Source organism: Ipomoea triloba, chromosome 1 (genome assembly GCF_003576645.1).
Source record: "Ipomoea triloba cultivar NCNSP0323 chromosome 1, ASM357664v1".
Lineage (NCBI taxonomy): Eukaryota > Viridiplantae > Streptophyta > Magnoliopsida > Solanales > Convolvulaceae > Ipomoea > Ipomoea triloba.
The window spans coordinates 12,732,890-12,745,341 of NC_044916.1; the positions used below are offsets into that span (position 1 = coordinate 12,732,890).

The 12,452-nt window shown below is 36.3% G+C and overlaps 1 long non-coding RNA gene across 1 annotated transcript; it reads left to right on the top strand.

Moving 5' to 3' along the window:
- Positions 1-11,437: 11,437 nt before the first annotated feature.
- On the top strand, positions 11,438-11,913 carry LOC116017139. The gene is made up of 2 exons (XR_004097850.1): positions 11,438-11,475; positions 11,599-11,913. It is a non-coding gene; the product is annotated as an uncharacterized LOC116017139 (long non-coding RNA).
- Positions 11,914-12,452: the final 539 nt, after the last annotated feature.

The following is a 12,452-nucleotide window of genomic DNA, read 5'->3' on the forward strand; positions in this document are numbered from 1 at the left end:
CCCTGTGTAACTAACTTCTAACTTTCGGGCTTGGTGATTTGGTGTGAGAATTGGTACTTGGTTTGGAAGTTAAGGTTTTGGTGCTTATCCTTGGGTTGAGGTCTGTTTGGTTCCTTGTTGACTCTTGAGTTGTGTTGAATCTTGTTGATTATTGGTTATCCTTTGATATATTGCGGTTTGGTTGTTGCTTATGAGTATTCGGTTGAGTTTGTGATTCGGTTGGATATTGGTATTGTTGAGAAGTCTTGGTTTATATATTCTTTCAGCTTATTGTTGTTCAGTATCCGATTTTAAATATCGACAGTTCGTTGGTGTATATATTCTATATGGGTGTGTAAACCTACTTACAAACTTACTATATATTTATACTTCCTTGCGGGTGTGAATGGTGGTTGCTTAGCAATCTTTTGCTAATGGTTTCTTGTATGTTTTCCAGGTATGCAATAAGTCTAAGCGTGAGCGCGATAGAGATATATCCGTATGAGGCAGCTTAGACTAGTTTATTACGTTATAGATTTATGTTTTGGGCCTGTGTGCCAATGTTGAGATTTTATATACTTTTGGTTAGATTGTTGTTACGATAACGATGTTTTGAGGATTTATATACTATTTGGTTTGAGTTTTTGGTTAGCTTGTGCATCTAGGTCGTGTTTTTCTTACCTAGATGTGGCATGATACCCCTTAGGTTATAAATCGCTTCCGCTATGTTGTGTTTGATAGTTGAGATAGGCAGCTTTTGTGTTAAGTTTTAGCTATCTCAGCTTGTGAAAATTTGGGGTGTCACAGTTGGTATCAGAGCCTGTGTTGAGGTCTGAGTAGAGATCCTAGGGTTGAACTTTTGAGACTCTATGACTTGATCAGTAGGAATTAAGATGTTTGAGAATCCTAGGAAGTGTGAATTCTAGGACGCGCGGTGAGGACTCGTTTTAGTTGTTTATATCTTGTTGTGTTGTTGGTTGCCTTGTTGTTAGCTTGTTCTCACTCCCCTTCTTGCGCGTTTGGGAAGGCCGACCGCAGTGCTACCCGTCTTTCGGTAGTTATCTCTCTCGCTAGTGATCATGGTGCCACCAAGGAAGCAGGAAGAAACCCCCAATGTGGGAGGGGGGATGCTGGACCGTCTCAAGAAGCTAAAGATGGCCGGCGTCGAGCTAGCAAAGGCTACAAGGGGCAGCAGTTCGGGTAGTAAGGGAGTAAAACAAGTGTAAGGAATAAGAAGGGAGAAGTAGAGGCCTGCTAAAGATAGCCGGCGTCGAGCTAGCAAAGGCTACAAGGGGCAGCAGTTCGGGTAGTAAGGGAGTAAAACAAGTGTAAGGAATAAGAAGGGAGAAGTAGAGGCCAAAGACAAAGGTTGTTCGCTCTAAGGCTTGAACCCGCACCCAGGGACAAGTAGGAAGGGACCAGACCACCCGGTTACACCCAATCGTTAGTCTTAAGTGGCAAGATCGTGTTTTTGTTGTTGCTTCGGGCACAACAACGCCGTGCGGACAAAGGAAACGGAGCAGAGTACTCCGTGAGTGTGCTCCGTGTGTGCGTGCGGAGAAGAGTGACGGATCGGGGTCTTCCGCGAGGGGGTTCTGCCCGAACGTAATGACAAACCAGCGGAGCGGGGACTTCCATTGAGGTGTTCCGCAAGATCAAAAGGGTACATGCGTCATTTTCTTCCCCACCCAGATTAAAAACCCTACCATCAGCTATCTTTGTTCCGCCTTCTTTCCCCGTAGCAGCAACAACGCCCCTATGTTCTTCGTGAGTTCTCTCTGTCAACGAAGCAACTAAGTTGGGAACCTCCACCGCCAAAAACACCCGTGCAACATCTCTCTGTTTTCGTTCTTCTTCCCTGAAGTAAGCAGTCCAGTGCATAACAACCTCAACAATGCCAAGAAGAAATCAAGCTGGCGAAGGTGGGAGTCGGGGGAATGTTCAGTACTCCATCATTGACGGTAAGGCTCTTGACCCGCTACATTTCTCGCCTGAACTCGTGAATATGCTGAATTTTCAAGGCTTGTTGGAGCAATTTCTACGGATTGAGAACGTAGTTTATCCCAATTTGGTCTACCAGTTTTATCAAAATATGAAAGTTAAGAAAGTTAATCAAGTGCCCGTTCTCACTTCGATAGTGAAGGGTGTAAAGATTTCCTTCGACCCTCCTAAGCTTGCTTGGCTACTCAGTTTGCCGTTAGGGGGTGTGAGTCAATACGAGCGTCATTATTGGATCGAGACGTAGGAGGTGGGTTTTCGAGATTACTTGCAATATATGTTGGGGCGAGACGAGGGCATCACGTTGGACGCTAGGCCCGTTAAGCATGACTTGATTGGTGAGCAAAGGATCTTGACCTTGTTAGTGGGAGAGAGCTTGTTGCCGAATAAGAACAACAGTAAGGAGGTAGCGGGGATGGAGTGTACCTTTGCATATTTCCTGAAGCATCGGGTTAAGTTTGACTTGCCCAGCTTGATGATTTCGCATATGGAGTTCTGCAAGACAGCCAAGCGCCGCAACCGACCCTACGGGATGATTCTGAGCTGGATCTTTTAGAAGAAGAGGGTGAATACGACCGAGGAGCTAGCTAGGCAGCCGGTTCATAGCGTTTTCAATGCGCTAAGTCTACAGTATTGTGGGTTGTTTCAGGTGGACGGGAATGAGTACATCACGGCCCACGAGTTGAGCAAGATGCCAGCAGACGACAGCAGGGAACTTATCGAGCGCTTCCACATTCCCCACAAGAGGTTGAGAGGGTTGGTCGCACCTCAGCAGGCTGAGCAGGCAGGTGATGATGAGGAGGGCGACGAGTCTGAGGAGGAGAAGGAGTCGGAAGATGAGATTGACCGGGAGCATCGGAGGAAGGAGCAGCATGATCCTATGGCTTCAGCACCGCCAGTTGACCTCGTTCTGCTACAGCTGCAGGAGATGCATCGGATGGTGGAAGCTAGGTTCACGTCACTAGACCTGAGGGTGGACCGGGATTTTCAGCGCTTGGGTTTCATCGAAGCCAAGCTAGGCATTGAGGTTCCACCCGAGTATCTGCATCCTTATCCTTCCCAGGGTCTAGGCAGTTCGTCACAGAGAGGCCACCCAGGTTAGTTGATAGTTTTGTGCTTATGCAAGATTTCGTAGGAATCCTTTTTGCCTTAGGTAAGTAGTTAGCTTAATTCTTGCGTGTTGTGCATGAGTTGGGAAGTTAGAAGTTTAAGGGTTAGTAGCATGGTACGCTCTTAAGTTAAGTTTAGCTGAGCAATCTTTTCCTTAACCTTCGACCGATCCTTTATTTCTGGAAACCGCTCCGTTCCAAGCCTTTATGCAATGTTCATGGTAAATCCCTAAATAAGAAATATTTAGCAATGCATCATGTAGATAGTAGTAATCAACTCAAAAAGCACCATCCTTCAAAGACTATAACAAAGTAAACTAACAATAATGGAATTATATTGATTATATGTTTTCCTAGAAGGTATTATTGGTATTTATTTATATTCATAATTCCTTACCATTTCAAACGCAACCAAACAATGATATTCATATTATCAGTAATTTCTTTTCCACAAACCAAACAATAGAATCTATTTTCCTGGTAATTCGCTTTCCATGGAATTTGAATTCCATTTCCTTCAAATATTTTCCAGCGAACCAAACGGGCTATAAAGGAAATGAATAGTTGCAGTGAGATATTTGCTCTGAAATTAATTTGCAGCTGCTGCCGACGCCAAACTTAATTTGCCCAAACCAGAATCGTTGTCGTTGGACGCCGAACAACCAAGAGTAGAACTGGTTGTCGTCGAACCGGAATTGTTGCCCGTACAGAACCTATCCGGTTGTCGCGCCTCCGGAATTGGTCTGAAGTAAATTGATGCCTTCTTCTCCATTATTGCCCTCTTTTTATACTCCTCCAGCCCAACTATTTTCCCAAGCTCTGCGCTCATGGCCGATTAAAGCTCTGCAAACAGTTGCCATGGCCGAACGCCCGAACCAAATGTCCTTATCCCGTTAGACTGTTTTGATTGGAAGAAGAGGAAGAAATTAAATTTTAAGTTAATGGATTTAACAGAAGACGTAAATTCAAAAATATTTGACAGGCCTTGTACCTAGATGAATCCTAAAAGTAGTTTTTTTTTTTTTTTTTTAAACATTTTTTCCATATATCACTTAAAAAAAAAAAAGAGTTAATACCCAATATAGTCCTCGACTATAGTAGTTTTACTCAGTTTAGTCCTAAGTGACTTTTTGTACTCTATTTAGTCCTCGACTTTAATGGTTTTACTCACTTTAGTCCTCTGTTAAGAATTCTGTTTGTTGGGTGTTAATAATAAGGTTAACATGGTAATTTCATTTCTATTTTGTTTTTTATCAAATTAATTATTAATTATATGTCCTAATTTATCTCTATCTTAGTATCTCTAATGTATTGATACTACAGGAACAGAATGCTAATTGATTGAGTTTGAATTCAAATAGAAGCATTTTTAGTTATTTTCAAATGAATCCAAACACAAAGCAATTAGCAAATAATTAGCAAATAGCATTAACAGTAATGAATTCAAACTCAATCAATTAGCATTCTGTTCCTGTAGTATCAATACATTAGAGATACTAAGATAGAGATAAATTAGGACATATAATTAATAATTAATTTGATAAAAAACAAAATAGAAATGAAATTACCATGTTAACCTTGTTATTAACACCCAACAAACAGAATTCTTAACAGAGGACTAAAGTGGGTAAAATCATTAAAGTCGAGGACTAAATAGAGTACAAAAAGTCACTTAGGACTAAATTGAGTAAAACCACTATAGTCGAGGACTATATTGGGTATTAACTCAAAAAAAAAAACATTGTTAATTGTTATCAGTTTTTCTCCATATAATACCATCATTAATTGAATAGCATTGTTACTGAACATCATATATTCATATACATAAACACAATACACTGTACACAAACAACACAGATACACAGTTACACATCAACGCTAATTTGTACAGAATGTTGAACCAAAATCAATTATCAAAGCACGATAGCATCTAGCAATAATGTGATTGGTGATTTGGTGTTCAACCTAACACTAATGGTTGTGATAATCTTGATTAGTAAACTGCTTTTTACCTATAGATTACAAATACAGATACATGGGTTAACACTAATTTAAAAGACTTAAATTTATGTCAATTATGTGCAAATCTTTCAGGAAGCTTAGATTAACAATTGTTTATACATTTACCGAGTTAATTTCATTCTTGGTCCTAGATTTATAGGTGACCGGCCACTTTTCGTCCTTTTTTATCTGAACATCCTCATTTGGTTATAGTATTATTGTGTCATGGTCATTTTCGGGTTGACCCTGCTATATTTTTATATTTACTTTTTTTTTAAATCTATAATTAAAGACCGAAATACTTTTATATTTAATGATATTTAAACTATTTTGTTGATAAAGGACTAAAAATAGTCATGCCACAATAATATTAGGACCAAATGAGAATCTTCTGATAAAAAAGGACTAAAATTGAACTGCCACCTATAAGTCTAGGACAAAAAATGAAATTAACTCTATATTTACCCAAAAGTCATAATACTTATTGTGTTATTTAAGTTCTTACTAGGTAGACTACTTTGCAACTTCGAAGATGTAAAACTTACTATATATATACTAATATACATGGAAGCAATCAAACAGACACTATATATATATATATATATATATATATATATACCATTGTTCATATGAGGGCACCTTTATTTTGAAGACAATGAGGACTAATCATCGCAAATTATATTGTGGACCATGGTCCACAATGCACAATGCATTGTGGATCGCGCATCAAAACGACGTCGTTTTGATTAATGAAAATAAACGGATGAATTCGCGCCACTCATTTTCAGTTCATATACACTGCAGTTACATTTCAACACAACTGCAGTTACATTTCAACAAAACTACAGTTACATTTTGATATAATTACAGTTTCATTCGATAATATAAAAACACAAATGTGAAACCGTTATTCAGTATCAGTCCATATACACTGCAGTTACATTTCAACACAACTACAGTTACATTTCGATATAACTACAGTTTCATTCGATAATATAAAACACAAATGTGAAACTGTTATTCAGTATCAGTTCATATAACTGCAGTTACATTTCAACACAACTACAGTTACATTTCGATATAACTACAATTTCATTCGATACTATCAAAACAAATATAAGGCAGTATCTTTTGAGATGAACTGTAGTGTCAATTACGGGCTCCGTCTCCCACTAACTGAAATGACGTCGTTTTGGGACCACAGTCCACAATGCATTGTGGACCGCGGTCCACGATATAAGAACCGACTAATCATAGCCATCAAATTTAATGATATACACGGCAAAGATTAGAATCTGATTTGGTAGCATATCACGCCATATTAATATTACTAGTTATCACACGCGCGTTGCGCGATTAAACCAATGCCCAATACGTATTTTTAAATTAGTGTTCCTTAATTGATTAAAGTAGTCATATAATAATGAGAGAAAAAAATGCTAAATTAATAAAAATCAAAGAAATAGTCTCGATACTTATATATTTTAATAAAATATAACGAAATTGTAAATAGCTAAATAGCAACTAAAGTAAGTAGAAACAAATAAACCACTTACATGGGAGCAAATGACGTGTCATTATTGTCACTTGTTTGGACACCGGTCTGACCATTTAAAATTCATGTGTAATTGTATTTGTGATCAAGTACTTTATAGTTTGTTCGGACAGGTTTGACAATGACATTTGAGATGATGCACAATTTGTTAGTTTGTAAAGTGATATCATACATTCCAATGCCATTATCAAACACTATTGATTGAATCCGAGTTCCTTGCATTTAGATATAGCATTTACAATGATGTTGGTGGTGAATGATAGCATCTTCATAATAATAATAATACTAATAATGATAAAAATAAAATAAAATAAAATAATAATAATAATAAAGGGAGAAATTTTTTACTATTTAGTTACTGTTTCATCCTCAAGTACGATGAGCACATACTTTTCCTCAGGCGTTCCAATAGCGTTTTTTGGTTCGTTTTTCTAATGACATGAACTGTACAACTCCAGCCCACAGTTTGTGTGTCAATATCAATTAACTTTGCTGCATTTGTCATTACTAATATCCTTGTGTCATGGAAAATATGTTTATAAAGGATGTTATGAAATAATATAATGGGAACCACAACATAAATTCAAAAACCATAGATTAGGGAGTTAGGAGTAACTAAAATGTGTAGATTATAGAGGAATATAATGAGAACCACAACATTACATACAAGGATACAAGTATATATAGATGAATAGATTATACAATAGATATATTTACATAACGATATTGAAGTTATACCAATTAATGAGTATACCATCATTATTTAAAAAAAAAAAAAACTGTAATCATTATGAGTACAAATACAAATAATAGAATTAGCATGATAATATTTTAACAATCATACATATAGAATGTCAGATGGTGTGTTGCAGAATATGTTAGGTTTAGTTTTGGGTGAGAAATACAATAGATATATTTACATAACGATATTGAAGTTATACTAATTAATGAGTATACCATCATTGATTTTTTTTTAAAAAAAAACTGTAATCATTATGAGTACAAATACAAATAATAGAATTAGCATGATAATATTTTGACAATCATACATATAGAATGTCAGATGGTGTGTTGCAGAATATGTTAAGTTTAGTTTTGGGTGAGAATGGGAGGGTTTATATACCGTTGTTTTTGATAGAATAATAGTTTAGTTAGGAATCTATACAAAATTGTATTATAGAATCTTATTAAGACTCCAATATTCTAATTTTAAGTTAGGAATCTATACAGAATTGTATTATAGAATATTGCCAATTTGTTTGAAAACTGCAATAAAGAAACAAATTGCTTAAAGAATTTAATGTTAAACTTCTGTTATATTTAACGGAAAAATTTGGTAAAATTATAAAAGATTAGGATATATTAGGAATTTAATTAGAGGCTGCACAATAAGAAGAACACAAAGTACAATATGTTATAGCAGACTATTACACCAATATTTTTTTAGTTCCACTTAAGGGTCTAACATTATTGGCTCTTATTATAAGTGTAGAAGAGGGTAAAGAAGATATTTTGGCTTTGATAGTAATTACGGTAGGATTGGTATTAACAAACATAACATTTGATGCTTACTATAATTGTGGAATGATATCCTTTGTTAACAAGGATCATGTGGAGTGTGTTTTAGCATACGAAATCATGGAGGGAACGCAACACAAAACGTCTGGCTCCGCCATGGCAGACCAGGAGGCGAGTTTCGAGCAAACAACCGGTAACACACCGAACGGAGGATCGCGGACAACTAACATGGATGGTATGTATCATAGCTTGTATGTTTTTGCTCCTTATTGATCATATAATACTCCCAGATAATTATTTTGCTCGAAATATTGATCCGTTAAACTGTTTGCATATGCTTCAAATCGAGAGCAATCTGCAGTAACACTATTCGTATATTGTGTGCCATCGTTTTAAATATCGTGTGCCTCGTTGGTAATTTGTGTGTGACATTTATGTTAATCACTAGGGAAAACAATCGTATCTTGCCGGTTACCCTATGTGACCAGTAGGTTAAACTTTAATAAAGATAAACATCATGTTTGATGACTACATGTAGTTTGTGAAATATTTTGTGAACTAACAAAAATAAGTTAATTGATTGATTAAATTGGTTGCATATGAGATAGGACGAGCGCAATCTTCAGTGGTGGTATTCGTATATTGTGTGACGTCGGGTTGAATAACGTGTGTCTCATTGGTAAATTGTGTGTGACATCTTTATTATTTACATTGGAAAACATGTGTAGGGAGTTATACAATGAGACCAGTAGGATCAAGTTTAATAGGATATTCAGCATGTTTGATTACCACATGTAGGTAGTTTAATGCTTCATAATTAGGGTTTGTTAAGTGATATTTGGAATATGTAATTCAAGGATGATAATCAAAGCAAAAAATAAATGGAAGAATGTATAAGGAGTAAACCGCTACTTTGTGTATTACTGTATAAGGAATGTAAAGCATAATAAATAACCAATAAGGTTAGGTAGGGTGTGAGTTAGGGAGGTGAAGAATATTTATGGTTAGATTTTACCGTTAGGGAGAATTGTAAAAACATTCCCTTTTATGAGGATAATAAATTGCTTGGAATCTAAATTCTTAAATTGTATGCCAACATGCCAAGGACCTTGTGGTCCAGTGGCATCAAACCCTTCCTTTTATACGGGAGGTGGTGGGTTTGAGCATCAGTGGAGGCAATACTGACTCCTGTGCTTCAATAGGTTGAGAAAGTAGTTATGTAATAGAGTTAGTAGTATTCAAAACAAAAAAAAAAAAAAAAACCCTACAATAGAAACAGATTGGCATGACCATTGTGTGTGTTTTTTAGTTTGAAAGGTTTTTCAAAAAGAAGCGTAATATTAAATGCAAACCATTATGATTCTATCATTTTGTGTGTGTTTTTTAGTTTGAAAGGTTTTTCAAAAAGAAGCGTAATATTAAATGCAAACCATTATGATTCTATCATTGGTGACATATTGAGAAACAATGTGCGCCATACGTGGGAAAAATGTGTGGCAGATGAACAAGATATCAATGTTGAAGCGTGGGAGGTTGAAGAGTGCGAGCACTAGTACAAAAAAACACATAAAACACCCACATTTAGTTACCGTTCTTATAAGAACAGTAGTGTATTCTTAAAAAAAAAAACGCGCGGTGGCAATTTTGTAAATAAGTGAAGAACATTTCGCTACTGTTGTTTAAAGAAACGGATGCGGATTTTAAAAAAAAAAACGCTCATTGTACTCCACTACCGTTCCTAAAGGAAACGGTAGCGAAATACATATACATTTCGCTACCGTTTCATGTTGAAACGGTAGCGATGTAATTATTAAAAAAAAAAAAAAAGAAAAGTTAAACCAAATTGGCGAACAAAACACGGCCACTGCATCTGCCTCCACCATTCGAACACCGCAGGCAGCACATCCGCCTCCGCACCAACACCACTGCCTCCGCCTCCACGGCCACCGCATCCACCACCACCGCCACGGACTTCGAACAAATTTGCAACCCTACCGCCGCCGCTTCACCATCCCAAATCTGATCTGCTTCACCATTCAAACACCGCCACCGTCGCAGCCTCCACGGACACCGCGTACGCACCAGCCACCTCCGCCTCCCCCTCAGCGCCTTCGCCGCCTTCGCCTTTGCACCAGCCTCCAGATCTGTAGGTTAGTTTTTTTTTTTTTTTTTTGTTAATAATATAAATTTTTTGTTGTTGCTACTGTTAGGATTTCTAAATGATAATCTGGTAGTGTGAATGTAATCTTGACTGCTGGGGATAAAATTACTTGAATTTTATTGATGCTTAGAACATAAATTACTGCTGGGGATAAAATTGATGCTTACAACATAAATCTGGTAGTGTGAATGAGTCTATATTGATGCTTAGAACATAAATTTTATTGCTATTACCTACTGGAATTAGGCATAATCTTGAGTGATGCAGTAGTGAATTAATTTAAATTCTGGAGCTGATGGATTGATAAGCTGGCAGTGGGTGATTTAATTACTGGAATTGATGATTTGTTTTGAGAAGCAGTAGGATGGTTTAATTGCAAAATGTGCTATAATACAATTGAAGCTCTTGTTGCTGTTTGAGAGGTAGTATATTGCTGCTGTTTTATTCTTATAAAAGAGAACAAAGGTGGTGGAATAGTGATTGAAGTGGTGAGAGTGGTCTGTGGAGTGGTTTTTGTGATTTAATTGCAAAATAATGGAGTTTTATGGCTGAATTTGATGAGCTAGTATTGGCCTTGTCTCAATTTAGTTGAGATTGGGCTGATTTGAGGAGGATAAATGATGGGCAGTATGGTTCATATGGAGAGGAGAATCAGAATATTTTCCCCATTTTTTTCTTTTTCTTTTTTAATTCTATCCACCCCCTTCAATGAGGAATCTAAAAAAGACCACCTTTTCCAAATCAAATTAAAAAAAATCTTGAAACAACTGATTACAGAATCCAAATACAAGAAATTTACACTAAGATTTGTTTTTTAACAACCAAAATCCCAGAATTAAAAAAGGATAAACCACCCCCAAAACAAAAAAGAGAACTTTCCAGAATTTTGTAACAGAATCCAAATTTATCAAGAAGCAAGAGAGCGAGGTTCCACGTGAAGACCTCAAATTCACCAATCTGTATGTGAAAAACTTCGATGATGATCTGACAGACAGAGGATCACTTAAGAGAGAAATTTTCAAAATATGGGAAGGTCCACAAGGCTATCATTGTGAGGGATGAAAAGGGAAAGTCTAGAGGCTTTGGCTTTGTAAATTTTTATTCACATGAAGATGCTAAGAGGGTTGTTGATGGTCTGAATGGTGCATTACTTGGTACACATTGGCTTATATCTTATATCTTATGCCATGATTTTTCATATTTGATACTGCATTAAACTGATCTCATTCTCCATCATACTAGGTTGATATGTAATGCTAATTTCTTGTACATCTCAGGATCCAAGCAGCTGGTTTTTGTAACTTCAGCAAAAGATCATGCCTCATGATGATGGTGTCAGTAAGGGATTTGGCTTTGTGAGTTTTTCCAAATTTCAATCCTGGAGATGCAAAGAAGGCTATGGATTCACTTAATGGTAAAGCTATTGTGCTCATTCGTCTCAATGTGTATTTGTGCCTACTGATGATTTGATTTTCTAATTTTAGTTAATTGTTTATAGGAACAAGTTGTAATGGAATGTGCTTGTATGTGGCCTTATATATTTATATATTGTGGATTGAAGTGTGATGATATAAAGTATTATGTTTTGATGATAGTATTGTGTTTAAGTGTGATGATTTAAAGTATTGTATTAGTATAAAGTTTGATAATTTTGTGATGATATAAAGTTTAATGGTAGTTTGATAGTATTAAGTAGTGTTGATGATAATATTGTGTTAAATATAGTATGTTATATGAATTTTAAATTGTATATAACAAGTACAATAATTAAAAACAATTAGGGATTTAATTAAAATAAATAAAATATTAAAAAATATATAATTATTCGCTGCCATTCCAAGAATGGTAGCGGATAATTATATATTTTTTTAAAAATTATTGATCATTCGCTACCGTTCCTAGCTAGAAACGGTAGCGGATGACTTAATATTAAAAAAATAAAATACTAATTCGCTACCGTTCTAGTGAAGAACGGTAGCGGATGATCAGACTTTTCGCTACTGTTGTACAACAGTAGTGAAAAGTCAATGACATTCAGAGACTGTGCCATCCGCTACTGTTGTACAACAGTAGTGAAAAGCCTTTTACAACAGTAGCGGATGTGCAGTTTTGTACTAGTGGAGGTTCAAGC